The sequence below is a fragment of the Thermobia domestica genome, chromosome 13, assembly GCF_964235325.1.
Source record: "Thermobia domestica chromosome 13, izTheDome1.hap1.1, whole genome shotgun sequence".
Lineage (NCBI taxonomy): Eukaryota > Metazoa > Arthropoda > Insecta > Zygentoma > Lepismatidae > Thermobia > Thermobia domestica.
In genome coordinates, this window is record NC_137466.1 from 49,543,399 (window position 1) to 49,560,835 (window position 17,437).

Genomic DNA, 17,437 nt, shown 5'->3' on the forward strand with positions numbered 1-17,437 from the left:
TGTATGGTTATGTATAGGGGTATCATAAGACATAGGTACATTTGTGCACCCATTTAAATTTTTGGCAGGGGTACCTTGGCCCACCCCCTTTAATTTTGGAAATTACCCATTTTATATATTTGGTATTATAGTATAAGACCCTAATAGAGATTACTATAAATTTAGTTGGTTCACCTCGTTCCCTTTCATGGGTACGAAATTGCCAAATTTTTAGTACAACCACGTGTTTCGTTTTTGATCTAATTTATTCCCTTGGATGAGGTTCTATTACCTTATATGGTTGTATGGTTATGTATAGGGGTATCATAAGACATAGGTACATTTGTGCACCCATTTAAATTTTTGGCAGGGGTACCTTGGCCCACCCCCTTTAATTTTGGAAATTACCCATTTTATATATTTGGTATTATAGTATAAGACCCTAATACAGATTACTATAAATTTAGTTGGTTCACCTCGTTCCCTTTCATGGGTACGAAATTTCAAATTTTAATACATTCACGTGTTTGGTTTTGGCTCAATTTATCTCCTTGGATGAGGTCCTCTTACCTTATATGGTTATATGGTCATGTATATAGGTTCATTTCCTATCATAAGACATAGGTACATTTGTGCATCCCGGGAGGGGTACCTTGGCTCACCCCTTTAATTTTGGAAATTGTCCAATTTAAACATTTGGTATAATAGTATAGGACCTAATAATATATATATATATATATATATATATATATATATATATATATATATATATATATATATATATATATATATATATATATATATATACTATAAATTTGGATGGTCCACCTCGTTCCGTTGTAGGGGTACGAAATTGCCAAATTTTAGTACAACCACGTGTGTCGTTTTTGACCTAATTTGTTCCCTTGGATGAGGTCCTATTACCTTATATGATTATATGGTCATGTATAGGGGTCCATTTCCTATCATAAGACATAGGTACATTGATGCACCCCGGAGGGGGTTCCATAGCCAATCCCTTAAATTTTGGAAATTTTCCAATTTAAGCATTCGGTATTATAGTACATGACCTCAATATGTATCATGATAAATTTGGGTGGTCCACCTTATTCCCTTTCATGGGTAAAAAAATGCCAAAATATAAAGATAAGCAATATGTTGTACCACGTCTTTGGTTTTTGGCCCAATTTTTCCCCTTTGATGAGGTTTTATTACCTTATATGGTTATATGGTCATGTATATAGGTTCATTTCCTATCATAAGACATGGGTACATTGATGCACCCTTTAAAAATTTGGGAGGGGTATCTTGGTAGTGAAGAACCGGAACTGCTTAGAAGAAAATTTGGTTTGAAAATTTTTGTTTCGAAAGTTTTGTTTGAAATTTTTGTTTGAAAGTTTGGTTTGACATTTCCAAAGTTTGTACACTCATTAGTAAAGAACCGGAACTGTTTAGAACTAAAACCTCTGGCAACATTGTGGTGCAATAGTATACGTCAGAACATGATGATGCAACGTCATCAGTTTTGCATCATATATAAGTATCGTTCGAGTTAGTGTTGATGATAACATCATCATGGCTACTTGTCTGCAGTTTCTAAACACACGTGATGTGATGAAATCATTTACCAAGATTACTGATTTACAACAGAATGTACCTAATAGAATCTTACCTAGCCAAATGATCCCTACAAAGTTTGGATTAAGAATCGTAGTGAAGCTTGAAAATGATAAGAATATAATTTTACCAGCAAGATATTTTCCCATGGAAGCATCAAAACAAGAAGAACTGCTGCGTTTCTTAAATACTGGATCTAAATCTTTATGTTACAAAGGATTCTTGGGTCGAAGTCATCAATTTGAATTTAGTACACAGCCAGATTCGTCAGTAATTGTGATAAAATCATGAATTCAAACGTCAGCACATTCCTTTGACGTCAGACATAGTTGTATGAATTTGGTTGGTCAGCATGACGTCAGCAACTGTGATGAAACCATGAATTCAAACGTCAGCACATTCCTTTCCAATGACGTCAGCCGTAGTTCTATAAATCAACCAATACACTGTCATCCCACGAAATCATTTGAGCAAGTGCTTTTCAGGAGGAAAGATGTGTACTTCTAACGATAAAGAGTTCATCTTCGCAAGCTATTATCCAATAAATATATTTCAAACAAAACATGTGATGATTGGTATCAGTGCTAGAACATTTGAACCAGTGATTCGATTGGGCAAAGCAGAACAATTTGGTGTACTACTGACCTGTGAAGAATGGCAAATATTATGTTCACGAATCGACCAAATGAACGATTATTTTCATGATGAGCTAAATGTGACCATAGGCAAATCATTAGGCTCAAATCATGAAGTGATGATGCGTACAGTCCTCGAAGAGAAGATGGTGCTGTTACGTAAAAAGAGTACATTCCACGTCCCTCGCAACATGGTGTATCTAACGCAAACGGAATGGAACAAATTCATCAGCGTATTTCAGTGTGTTAAACATGCAGTGGAAGTGTGCAACAAAACAAGTATATTCCTGAAAAAGTACTATTTTGAAAAATGTGTTATGCATATTGTACAACATGTATCTAGATATTGTGATGGTTGTCAACATCGTTCGTGGGTGCATACCTGTATTGATAAACAGTTTATTTGTGATCAAATGGACATTGAGTTTCCACCAATTGATATTGCAATAGACCTTAAAAGACTTCAATTGGAATTAAAATTATATGCTAAAGACAAACTAGTGCAAGAAGTTCAAAATACATTGTATCGACAATATCCAGAACCACTATCTGGTATGGATGTATGTGGAGTGTAATAAAATGATCCATTTCAATGAATTGTGTTTTTTTTTATTTCAAGTACAACCCCATGTTCTGACGTGTACTATTGCACCACAATGTTGCCAGACGTTTTAGTTCTAAACAGTTCCGGTTCTTTACTAATGAGTGTACAAACTTTAAAAATGTCAAACCAAACTTTGAAACAAAAATTTCAAACAAAACTTTCGAAACAAATATTTTCAAACCAAATTTTCTTCTAAGCAGTTCCGGTTCTTCACTAATGAGTGCACAAACTTAAAAATTTGAAACCAAAATTTTCCAAACAAAAATTTCGAAACAAAAATGTTCAAACATAAAATTTTAAACAGAAAAATATGTCAAACCAAAGTTTCAAACAAAAATTTCAAAAACTTTTTTAAATGTTAAACAAAACTTAAAACTGAATGCAGCAAAGATTTGAAAATCAGCAACCAATCAGATTGCACGAAAGATAGTGATCAGCCAATCAGATTGCACGAAAGATAGTGATCAACCAATCAAATTGCATCAACAATAACTTTCCCAGTGTTGTAGCATGTATTTCCTTAAGACTATGAGTCATAAGATTCAATAAGGTTAGCTATGTATACCTGTACACTACCTCATCAAGGTCAATCACATGGTACATCGTATTGCTTACGTTTATATTTGGTCCATAGGTTGTAATAATCAAAACCAATGACGCATTCTCAAATTATCCTAGAAACTTTAAATGTACCAATGTCCTAGACTCCTAATCCCATCATAGGTCAACAACTGATCACGTGATCATACTCATATTTGACAATGATTTACCCAAAGAAAGAGATACCACCCAATTCTAAGAACAATTACCAATTATTGATATGACAATAAGAAATGTACCCCTCCCAAAATTTAAGATTGGTACACAAACACACCTGTGTCTTATGAAAAAAGTAATAAATCCTGTACTTATTCAATAATAAAGCCGGTCAATAACCTTTAAATTTTGAATATTTGGCCATAAGAGGAATACCAATGGGTCCTAGAAAACGTTTACCGAATTTTGTTATTTGATAATTCCCAAATTTAAAAGGGAACATAAACATATGAAGGTAATAAACCATATAACGTGTTAAATAGGGGTCAATAACCTCCGAAATTTGATTTTTGGTAGTTCTTTACCCATGAAAGGGAACGAGGTGGACCATCCAAATTTATAGTGGTACATATTGAAGACCTGTACGAAGATACCAAATGATTATATTAAACAATTTCTAAAACTGAGTGGATGAGCCAAGATACCCCTCCCAAATTTTTAAAGGGTGCATCAATGTACCCATGTCTTATGATAGGAAATGAACCTATATACATGACCATATAACCATATAAGGTAATAGGACCTCATCCAAGGGGATAAATTGAGCCAAAAACCAAACACGTGAATGTATTAAAATTTGACAATTTCGTACCCATGAAAGGGAACGAGGTGAACCAACCAAATTTATAGTAATCTCTATTAGGGTCTTATACTATAATACCAAATATATAAAATGGGTAATTTCCAAAATTAAAGGGGGTGGGCCAAGGTACCCCTGCCAAAAATTTAAATGGGTGCACAAATGTACCTATGTCTTATGATACCCCTATACATAACCATACAACCATATAAGGTAATAGAACCTCATCCAAGGGAATAAATTAGGTCAAAAACGAAACACGTGGTTGTACTAAAAATTTGGCAATTTCGTACCCATGAAAGGGAACGAGGTGGACCACCCATATTTATAGTAATATATATTAGGGTTTTATACTATTATACCAAATGTGTAAAATGGGCAATTTCTAAAAATGAAGGGGTGGGCCAAGGTACCCGTCCCAAATTTTTAAAGGGGTGCACAAATTTACCTATGTCTTATGATAGGAAATAGACCCCTATACATAACCATATAACTATATAAGGTAATAGGACCTCATCAAAGGAGATAAAATGGGCCAAAAGAACAAACACGTGGTACAACGTATTGCTTACGTTTATATTTTGGCAATTTTGTACCCCTAAAACGGAATGAGGTGGACCACCCAAATTTATCATAATACATGTTAGGGCTAGTACTATAATACCAAATGCTTAAATTGGGCAATTTCTAAAATTTAAGGGGTGGGCCAAGGTACCCGTCCCAAATTTTTAAAGGGGTGCACAAATATACCCATATCTTATGAAAGGGAATGAACCCCTATACATGACCATATAACTATATAGGATAATAACATCTCATCAAAGGTGATAAAATCGACCAAAAACCAAACACGTGGTATAACGTATTGCTTACGTTTATATTTTTGGCAATTTTGTACCCCTAAAAGGGAACGAGGTGGACCATCCGAATTTATCATAATACATATTAGGGTCCTATACTATAATACCCAATGTTTGAATTGGTCAATTTCCAAAATTTAAGGTGTGGGCCAAGGTACCCCTCCCAAATTTTTCAAGTGGTGCATTAATGTACCCATGTCTTATGAAAGGTAATGCACCCCTGTATACGCCCATATAATTATATAATGTAATAATACCTCATCAAAGGGGATAAATAAGGTAAAAACTCCCGAAATTTGAATTTTTGGCAATTTTTTACCCATGAAAGGGAACGACATAGACCCCCAATACTGATAGAGGTACATACTATGGTCCTAGGCTTCCATACCAAATTTTTAGATTTGGCAATTTCCAAAATTTAAGGGGGTGGTCCTATGTACCCCTGCCAAAATTAAGGGGGTGGGCCATGGTACTCCTGCCAAAATTTAGAGGTTGTGGTCCTATGTACCCCTCGGTCATTGACCCCGGGCCAAGGTCATTGACCTCGCCCGGGGCGCAAAATTTTGGCGGCGGCGGCGGGCGGCACGCCCCAGGGGCGGAAAATTTGCCTCAAGTCATGCAATTACTACTGTATTTAACGCATGTCAAGTTAGATCAACCACCAACACTAAAACGACCGGAACATATCTCAGAATTATGGGCTATTTATGGGTTAATTAGTTGCTCTAATCCCAATTTTTGGGCTCCTACTGTTTAGTGGGAAATCGGATTCAAAATGGGCGAGTCTAGCTTGATTTCAAGCTAGAATCCCCAATATGATTACAATGGTCCGATTGAAAAAATTCAAACGCTAGAATTATGGGCTATTTATGGGCTAATTAGTTGCTTTAATCCCAAGTTTGGGCTCCTACTGTTTAGTGGGAAATCGGATTCAAACAGTGCTAGTCTAGCTTTATATAAAGCTAGAACCTTCCATATGCTTACAATGGTCCGATTGAAAAAAATCAAACGCCAGAAAAGTATGGGCTATTTATGGACTAATTAGTTGGTCTAATCCCAATTTTTGGGCTCCTACTGTTTAGTAGGAAATCGGATTCAAAATGGGCGAGTCTAGCTTGATATCAAGCTAGAACCCCCCATATGATTACAATGGTCCGATCGAAAAAATTCAAAGGCCAGAATTATTTGCTATTTATGGACTAATTAGTTACTCTAATCCCAATTTTTGGGATTCTACTGTTTAGCGGGAAATCGGATTCAAAATGGGCGAGTCTAGCTTGATATGAAGCTAGAACCCCCCATATGGTTACAATTGTCCGATCGAAAAAATTCGAACGCCAGTGTTATGGGCTATTTATGGGTTAATTAGTTGCTCTAATCCCAATTTTTCTGCTCCTACTGATTAGCGGGAAAATGGAATCAAAATGGGCGACTCTTGTTCGACATCAAGCTAGAACCCCCATACGGTTACGGTTACAATGGTCCGATCGAAAAAAATTCAAACGCCAGTATTATTGGCTGTTTACGGGCTAATTAGTTGCTCTAATCCCAATGTTTGGGCTCCTACTGTTTAGCGGTAAATCGGAATCAAAATGGGTGAGTCTTGCTCGACATGAAGCTAGAACTTATCTAAAAATCAATATCAATCTTGCATGAGATTTCTTGCTAACGATACAAGAAAAAAAAAAAACTCGACATTAGAGCAACAATTTAGCACGCAAATAATCCATAATTCCGACGTTTTAATTCTTTTGATCGGAGTATTACAGCCCCAGGTTTATAGCTAGAAGTTAAGCCAAATCTCACAATTTGATAAAGAATTCCTGCTAAAAGATAGCAACCTCAAACTCGGAATTACAGCATCAATTAGCCCATAAATAGCCCATACTTCTGACGTTTGATTTTCTTCGATTCGAGATGTCTAACCTTAAGGAGGGTTCATACTTCATGTCAAGCTAGACTCGCCCATTTTGATTCCGATTTCCCGCTAAAAGGTAGGAGCCGAAAAATCAGGATTAGAGCAACTAATTAGCCCATAAATAGCCCATAATTCCAGCGTTTGAATTTTTAGGATCGGACAATATCAACCGTACGTTTTTTTAGCTTGATGACAAGTATGTCAAACGAGTGAAATTTGAATTCAAAAGTTATAATTTCACCAATGCAAATAAAAAACTAGTTGATTAAATGCTTTGAGAAAATTCAAGTTGTAATGTATTGGGACGACAAAACTATAAATGAAGCAGAGACGTATAAAAAACTGCTAGAGTATAAAGAATACTTGTTTATCTTGAGCTTCTTTCAGATGTGTTCTTGCACATCTAACTTTAATGTACTTCAGAACATTTTGCAATAAAAAATACAAATGTTGAAAGTAGTGGAAGAGCTTTGTAGTCATTTCCTGCATTCAAATTTCTAAGATTTGAGCAAATACTGTACCGGGAAATATTCCAGTATCATGTGAAATTCACTTGCTACAAAAAAAAAATCCATAACGGAACATCATATAACTAAATAATTACACAAATAGCAGATATGTTTGAATCGAATGAAAGACCATGTTCAAGTGCACATTACAAATTTTGTTTAAGGGTTATCTTGGGCTTCATGCGTTTCCTTCTACTTTCTTCACCCCACCAGTTTCGTTCATTGTCATCATCACTGCCTCTCTTAGCCTTGGAGCATGAAAATAAGATTTAAACCAAAAGAAAAAATAAAATATTGCACTTATTTTCAATAGTGAATTCTCAGAAATGTTGAAAGGAAAATGTGAAACCTATTATTTTTTTCAGAATGAACTTTACTTTTATTTCCCAAAATTTTATGTAAAATGAGTAACTAAAAAATAAAGTTTGCATTAAAAGTAAACAAGTAAAACATAACTTAGCATTTCAGTCATCTAACATTCTAAATGAATGCAATACGACATAGCATCCAAATGAGAAACTAACTAACTCTATGGCTTATGGAACTCGGAGGTTCAATGCCACGTTCACAAAAGCTCTCCACCGACCTCTATACCTAGCCAACTGGATCCAGTTTCTACTTTGTATTCCTATCTCTGAGAGATCCATCTTAATATTGTCCTCCCATCTGCGCCTAGGTCTTCCTAATGGTCGTTTTCCGATTGGTCTTCCAGTCAAGACTTCGAAAGCATTTCTATTTTCTTCCATCCTAGCTACATGACCTGCCCACCTAAGCCTCCTAGACTTGATGACCCTAACAATGTTTGGTAAACCATATAAATTATGTAGTTCTTCGTCATGAAGTTTCCGCCATTCCCCATTTCCGTTCCTTTTTTGTCCGAATATTCGTCTCAGGATCTTGTTCTCAAATACTTTCAGTCTCTGTTCTCTCAGAGTAAGCGACCATGTTTTGCTACCATGTAGAACAACAGGAATGATTGTTGTTTTATGTATTTTAAGCTTCAAATTCCTCGACAGAATTCGCGACGACAAGAGATTTTAAACTGAATAATAACACGAATTCCCTACTTTTAATCGACATTTAATTTCTTCGTGAATATGATTTTCGTCTGTTAATATTGATCTTAGATATTTGAAATTATCCACTTTATCAAAAGTATTATTTAATATTTTAAGGCATTCATAATTTGCCGTATTATGTTCCCGACTCACTTCCATGTATTTAGTTTTCACTGCATTTACTTCTAAACTCATGTTCCTGCAAGCTTTTAATAAGATCTCTGCATTTCTTTCTTTTGTTCTCCTTTCATCCCTTATTAAATTTACATCATCAGCATATGCCATAACCTGGTGAATATCGTTCAACTCTAGGCCCTGGTTGCTATCTTTGATTTTCCTTATAGCGTATTCCAGAACAAAGTTGAATAATAACGGCGACAACGCATCTCATTGTTTCAGGCCATTTTCGATGTGAAAGCTCGCGGACAAAAATTTTCCTACCCGGACTTCACCTTGGGATTCATTTAAACATACATCCAAATAAGAAAATAAATAATAGTATCATCAGTAATTGATAACATTGCTTTTAAAACTTAATATTATGTTAAATAGCAATTTATACAATAAATACTGTATATTTTCTATATAACAAATATTTTTCATAGATCTTAAGAACAGTAATTAAGATTTAAACACAAATATAAGGATTATTTATAGAAAAGTAAAAGGACAGTTACTTGAATACATGATAGACGCGCCTGAAAGATGTAAACAAATACTTGCTTCTGATTGGCCAAAACTGGAAATTGTAAACAAATCCTTATCTGTGATTGTGCGAATGCCTATCCACGATACTTGAAGGGAATGTCTAGGAATACTTATATATATTTTTTGTAACACATTTTTCTGACCAGAACAAAATTAATTATTTAATATTTTTTTTATATTATCATATGAGGAAGTAGGTAACAAAGACATGAAAGAAGAAGTGATGAAGAAGATAGTACAAGAAGGGAAAAAAGAAGGGATTAAAAAGTTGATAAATGAAAAAGGAAGGATTCCTATAATGAAAGGTTTTCCTAAAATTCATAAGAAAGAAATTAAGCTAAGACCAGTAATGGACTGCAGAGGTAACTATTTTGAACCACTAGAAGAAAAATTAAGAGAGATAATGGATGAAATCAGAGAAGAGCAAGAGACATACAGAATTAAGAACACGGAAGAATTGAAGAAGAAGCTAGATCAGATTAAATGGAATCAAGAGAACATGTTAATGTTTAGTGTAGATGTTAAAGCCATGTTCACAAGTATAAAAAGAGGTTATGTTTTAAGGGCGATAAAAGAAGAAATGGAAGGGAAAGTTAGAGGTCAATGGAAAAAAGAAAAAGTTATAAGAGCGTTTAAGACGTTATGGGAAAATAGCTACTGTATAATTGGAGAAAGACTAGTAAGGATAAAAGAAGGTCTAAGCATTGGATCCAAGCTGAGTCCAGTTTTAGCGGAAATAGTGATGAATAAGTGGGAGAAAAAAGTGACAAAAGAAGCAAAGGGAAAGTTAATCTTCTTTAGCAGGTATGTAGATGATTGTTTAGGGATATGGACAGGGAATAGAGAACAACTGGAGAAATATGTTGAACTCATAGAAGACGAAGAAAAAGGTATAAGGTTAGAATTAGAAGTAGAAGAAAATAAATCCATCAATTTTATGGATATGAAGATAGAGAAGCAAGGTGAGAAAGTAATTACGAGTTGGTATCAAAAAACGTGTTGGGCAGGTATTTATTGTCACTGGAGAAGTGACGTAGACAAAGCAACGAAAAAGAACTTCATTAGGAACATGGAAAGGAGAATAGAGAACATCAATAGTGAAGAAGAGGAAAAGAAGAAAGATTTGGAAAATTTCTATAAACATCTTAAAAATAATGGATATAGGATAGAACAGATAAAAAAAGAAAAAAGTAAATATAAAAAAAAGAAGAGGAATAAAATAAAAAGTGGTATGGAATTCAGATCATAGGAGAAAAGCGGAAGTGCTAAAGAGGTTATTAAGAGAAGGAGGTATTAAGACATATAGAAAAGGAGGAGAAACGTTGTTGAGGTGTATAAGGAAGAAAAAGAAAAGGAGGGAAAGCAATATAGTGGAGGAAGAAGAAGGAGTTATCTATGAAGTGAAATGTAGTGAGTGTGATATGAAATACATAGGGGAGACGGGAAAAAGGCTCATGGACAGATTGAAACAACATAAAGATGATGTTCGAATGAAAAGAGAAAATAATGCTACTTACAAACATGTGAAAGAAACGGGACATAAGATAGATTGGGAAGGGGCTAGAGGTTTAGAAAGAGAAAAAAAGATTATTAGGAAGTGGAAGGAAGCGAGAAGAATAAAGAAAGAACAAGAGGAGAACTTAATGAACTGGACAAGATGAGCAATGGGAGAAATTATTAGAAGTGATAGAAAAGAAAAATGCATAAGAATATTAGCGCAATTTGAATATTTCCAAATTTCTGCTATTTTATTTTATTTTATATAAAGATCAATAGAATTGTAAATTGCATTGACAATTAACATATATTAACAACTAGCAGCGTTCACCCCGCTTCGCTGCGGTCACCCCGGAACGCAATAAACTTTGTTACTTAGATAATTTTTACTTTTTCGCTTTCAAGTGATATGATAAAAACCATAGAAGATTGCAGTAAATCTTAACATTATATCGCCTGTCATTTATGTTAACCCGCCCCGCTTCGCTGCGGTCATCCCGGTGCTGGAATATTGTAAAAGTGTCTGTAAAAATAAGCAAATCAATTTAAAAATTTTAAACAGAAGATTCAAGCTATTTTCCGCTGTATATCGCCTGTCATTTATGTTAACCCGCCGAGTGACACGGTCATGCGGGTTGCATATAAATACGTTTATTTTTACCTATGATGAACTAATAACAAAGGATTTGTACGTTATGGACACCTGAATGGTCAATTATCTCAAGACACTGGTAATTAAAAATTAAAGTGATATGATAAAAACCATCTAGGGTCCAAATCCTAATAACCCCCCAAAAATGAAAGAAATTGGTTCAGCCGTATTAGCGTGATGAGCGGACAAAAAATTGTACGTTCTCTTTTATATATATAGATAATTATATGATATTGTTACATATTACAAATTTAAATTTTATATATATAAAAACAACAATTAAAAAAAATAGTAACCCTTTCACTGCTATTACTGATGATATCAATAAAGACTGCAGGGCCATTAATGCAGATTTCTCGCATGGAAGCAACGCATCAGGATCAAAATTTAATCAAAGAAATCAAACCCAAAATGATACCGCATTAAATATGAACATTGATTTTTCAAACAGGCCTAACGAGATTACCTGTAAGCTTTGCAACAAATTGTGTGTTAGTTTAAAAGGCCTAGCAATTCACAATAGCAGGTGCCATTATGATATCAATAAAACCAAATCATGCTCGCTTTCACGGAAGTCGCAATCATCCATTGATAATGTCGATCACCCAAGAAAAACTTTGATCTCCAAATGCAATAAGCTTCTAACAAGATTAAAGTCTTCTATTCCAATGTTGCGCAGGGTACCTCGAGGGGCTAGAGCTACAGTGGCAGACTCTCTGTGCGAGGTATTACAACAGATTGTACGTACAAACGACTTAGAAGCTTGGATGAATCTCTTCTTCTTTCCTTACGTTACACTGTGCGTGCCATCAAAAGCTGACAAAGTGAATAATTTAACATCATGGGTTAAACAAAGAGTGCGATGTTGGTCTGATTCTCGTTGCGAAGCCCTTCCTAACCACAGTAAAAAATCCTTCAAAGCTCGACGACCAGTAAATTCCACATTTAACGTTAAGAATGTCGAGAATAAATTAGTAGATGGTGATGTCCGCAACGCAGTACGGCTTCTCATCTCAGAAGATACTATAGCTTCTCCGAATGGATCGGTATTAGAAGCATTAAAAGAGAAACATCCGGCTCACAGCCACCCTTTTGAACCTCCCGATCTCATTGAGCCCAGTATTGTAGTGCCTAGAATATCAGTTGACGAGTTTACGAAGGCACTTAAATCATTTCCTTCCGGGTCATCAGGAGGTATGGACAGTCTCCGTCCTTCAATATTAAAGGACCTCCTACTCTCCCAAGACTGCAAAACTAAAGACCACCTGACTAACGCCATCTGCGATTTTCTCCATCTGATTATTTCCGGTAATGTGCCCACAGAAATTAGACCTATTTTCTTTGGAGCATCACTAATAGCTTTGAGGAAGAAAAGTGGCGCCATTCGTCCTATCGCAATAGGCTATGTGTGGAGGAGATTATCAGCCAAAATCATTTGTCATAGAATTAGAGAACCTCTAACACATTTTCTATCCCCACACCAACTTGGAGTTTGCGTCTCACATGGAGCAGAAGCAGCAGTCCACGCTGCTCGTATGTATTACTCTTTTCCACACCAGCAGGAGAAAGTTTTTCTGAAAATAGACTTCAGAAACGCATTTAACGAGTTGAATCGTGACTCTATGCTCATACAGGTAAAAAACAATTTTCCATCAATTTATCGATACGTACATCAGTGCTACTCGCAACCGAGCAACTTATACTTAGGAGATGAAATAATCCTCTCTCAGCGTGGCGTACAACAAGGCGACCCTCTTGGCCCTGGTTTGTTCGCACTAACTTTACAATCCATCGTTAATAGTATCAATACAGAACTGAACATATGGTATTTGGATGACGGGACTATAGCTGGAGACAAGGATACAGTACTAGAGACATTAGAAATGATCCGTAGACGGGCTAAGGAGATCGGATTGCAAATGAATTTCTCCAAATGTGAGGTCAGCTTTCTCGGAGTTTCTAATGAGCAGTCTAATAACCTCTTCAAGCTGTTTGACGAAGCCGCGCCTGGGATTCAAAGAATTTCGACAGATGACGCCAGCTTATTAGGAGCAGCATTATCTAATGAGGCAAGACGAACAATATTAAAAGACAAAATTTCTAAATTAGAATTCTTCTTTACACGTCTTTCCTTGATTTCAGCTCACTCTGCCTTTTACCTACTACGTGCCTCATTGTCCATGCCAAGGCTGCGACACTTTCTTCGTTGTGCTCCTTCTTGGCGGGATGCTGATCTACTGGAATGCTATGACAACACCTTGAAAACCGGTCTAGAATCTATCCTGAATTGTTCACTCAGCAATAACTCTTGGTTGCAGGCGTCCCTTCCTGTTAACCACGGAGGTCTCGGCATTCGTCGCGCCATGGATCTGGCTATTTCATCCTTCCTGTCTTCATTCTATGGCGCTAAGCCATTAATTGAGACCATTCTCCTACAAGATCTTAGCCTAGTATCGAATTCGGATGTCAACGATAGCATTGCTAAGTGGTCATCTATAGTGGGATCAGATCCACCTGACCTTGATAAGAGAGGACTACAATCCTCTTGGGACGATCCTCTTATAAGTCATCACTTTTCAGCTCTACTTCAGTCATCCGATAACCCAGAAGATAAGGCCAGACTTCTAGCTACATCATCTCCAGAAGCAGGCGCTTGGCTTCATGCTATCCCGTCACCTTCTTTAGGATTACATCTTCCCAATGACAGTTTTCGAATTGCCAGTGCACTGCGTTTGGGAGCAGATGTTTGCGAGCAACACAGATGTCCTGCCTGTAGAAGTGTCGTAGACAAGAAGGGCCTTCATGGACTCTCCTGTGCCAATAGTGCGGGCAGATATTCACGCCACTCCAGCATCAACGACATTATCATGAGGGCACTAATTTCAGCAGGCGTTCCTTCTATATGTGAACCGTTGGGATGCAGTCGTGCAGACGGCAAGAGGCCAGATGGTATGACCCTAATACCGTGGAAGAAAGGAAAAGCACTTCTATGGGATTTTACTTGTTCCGACACCTTCGCCCCTTCAAATTTACATTCTTCCTCAGCACAAGCTGGCATCGTGGCTGCTCGCCGAGAAACAGAAAAACGCAGGAAGTATAGCAATTTACTCGACAAATATAATTTTGTCGCTATAGCTATTGAATCGGGTGGTTCATGGGGTCTCGAAGGCCTTAACTTTATAAAAGAAGTTGGTCACCGCATTTCTTTATCGTCAGGAGATGCTAGAGCAACCTCTTTTCTACTGCAACGCATCAGCATGGCAGTACAAAGAGGGAACGTTGCATCAGTTTTGGGAACGCTACCCTCTGGTAAGGAACTGGAGGAGATCTTTTGTCTGTAATCTCGGCGAAGTTTGAGGATGCTGTTGCAAGGCTTATGTTATCAAAATTATATTTGAATTTTAAGTACCTTTCCAATATGTATGTTTGTTTCTTTGTTGAAGTCTATTGTTCTTTTTAGCACCGAGGCTACATGTGACGAAAACCTATAGTAAAATATAGAATCCGAACCACTAAAATACAAATATAATGTTGGAAATGTGCAAAGCTTACTTATTATTGTTATATTTGGTCTAACTTCTATAACGTTCGCTATTTGTTCTTTATACATGTATATTCCAATCTAAATATTATATTTTATAAATTTTAGATCCAATAGACAAAACATCTTCAATATTCTAATAATTTATCTAATTTTCTGTTATTTCAAACATTAATAATTCTTCTTTTTTACATCATGTTTTCTTCTTTTTTTAAACATTTTTAAAGTACAGAATCTCTTTTCTCTTCTTCTTGCAATTAATTTATTTTTAATTAATTAATGTATTAAATGGGTAAATAACAAATTTTGGTGCATGTAAATAATAAAGTGGCCAATTAAATACAGTAGGAAATTTAAAAAAAAATTAAAATTATATAAATGAAAATGCTAACTAACGGCTGAGGAAGATTAAGATTTGCTGTCATCTGTCTTTTCTCAATGTCTGATGAAGAGGACGTTAGATCCTTGAAACTGTAACAAAAATTGTATAATTATTAAATAATTCATTTTGTTCTGGTCAGAAAAATGTGTTTTAAAATGTTACTGTGATTATCCAGAACCATGGAGTATAAATATTATATTTTTTGTGTATACAATTTTATTTCCTTAACAGATTTTCAATAGCTTTTTGCTAATGGTTACTTAGAACTCAAATGTATTTTTATTTTTTCTTTGTTAGTAACACATTGAGATATTTGGATTGTGGAATTATGCAAAGATGAACTTGCCAGTAGAGCGATTTGTCCAAATCGCTCATTTCAATCAAAGTTGTCCATTTTTATGAGTTAATTTAGATACCTCTTCTCAGATCTAGCTCGAAATGTTTACAAATTTCATATTAATTAAAACAATATAGAATCGCAATAGGATCTCTTATATTGGATTAACAGTTTTAAAAAAGCATTGAAATTGGAATGAAATCCTCTGAAAAACCAGCAAAACCTACAATAACATAACTTCTGCATCCACATTAGCACGAAACAGAAATATAAAATCCATATATGCGTAATACTCATGCAAACTATATTTCCTTTAAGATGCCTATTAGCAGTACCATTTGACAATATCAAATATTTGGAAACAAACTGCAAAGTAAAACACACACCTTTAAACGAAATTAATAATAGGGAATAAAGTATGTGTAACTTGTTTTCCTCTCATCTGAAATATAGCCACTGCAAATACTCGTACTACAAATTAGTTTTGTGGAAATAAAATATTTCTCAGTTCTTCATATAGTAGGGAACAATCTTTCGAAATTTACCTCCAGTCTTACTTCCGCAAATTTTTTTTATAGTCTGTCATTTTAGGCAAAACGAGGATTAGGCCAAACGAGGATACTTATTTCGCCTAAAATGGCGGACACAAATCTTATCATTCATCTGCCATAAAAATGTCAGATAATTGGTTAGGCAAAACGAGGACTAGGCCAAACGATGCAAGATCGCCCGACAGCAACGAGCGAACCTTCCGTCCAGCGGGCGGTGCGACAAACAAAAATAAACTCGAAGACAGTAAATGTAAAAAGACAACAGCAGCAGTAGTTTGTATTAAAAATTTGGAACGAACAAAAATATTGTATCTAAATAACGTATTTGATAACGTTCTATATTGTTCTCGTATAAGATGCTATAAATGCTCTACTTTGTAATAAAACTAAAAATAATGTCTTTGAAAGATGATATTAGACTTGGCAAAAATTGGTTTTGTGGGGTCAATGTAATAAATTCATACATACAATATTTTTATTCAATTTCCAGACATTAGTGTGTTGGTAATATACAAAGTGTACAGTACATGTAATCAGTGCACAATATTAAGATATTTTATTGATAATTGCTTTTTGGATGAGCTAACTTCAAGCATATAATCATTCTATTCTTTTCTATAATGTAATTAATATAAATGTGTACACAGAGTATAAATGTTGTTTGACAATAGTAAGGTATTTTGTTGGGAAAAAATGTTTTTTGTAGGATCGTTTTAATTTCAGATATATAGTTTCGTTTTCATAAAGTAATTAATATAAATGTATCAACAGTATAAATGTCGTTAGCGTTAGAAATGTTGTGAAATATTTCGTTGATAATTGTTTTTTGTAGAATCATTTGAATTTTAACCTTATAGTCATTCAATGGGGTTTCATAGTCTAATGATTAGAGTGTTCGACTCCTGATCGCCTGGTTCTAGGTTCGATTCCCTGCTAGAATACTCAAATTATTAGCGTCTACCCATTGTCGTGAGGCAAGCTGGGTAGCCATGTGATTGAAAGACATGACAGTCTATATAATTAATATAAATATATACACAGTACAAATGTTATTTGACAGTAGTGAGGTATTTCGTTGATAATTTATTTTTGTAAGATGTATACTATTTTTATAATGGTAGAATGTGTGTATACTATTTATAAAATGTAGACCTATACATTTCTTTGTATAGACTTTTATAATGTGTAATGAA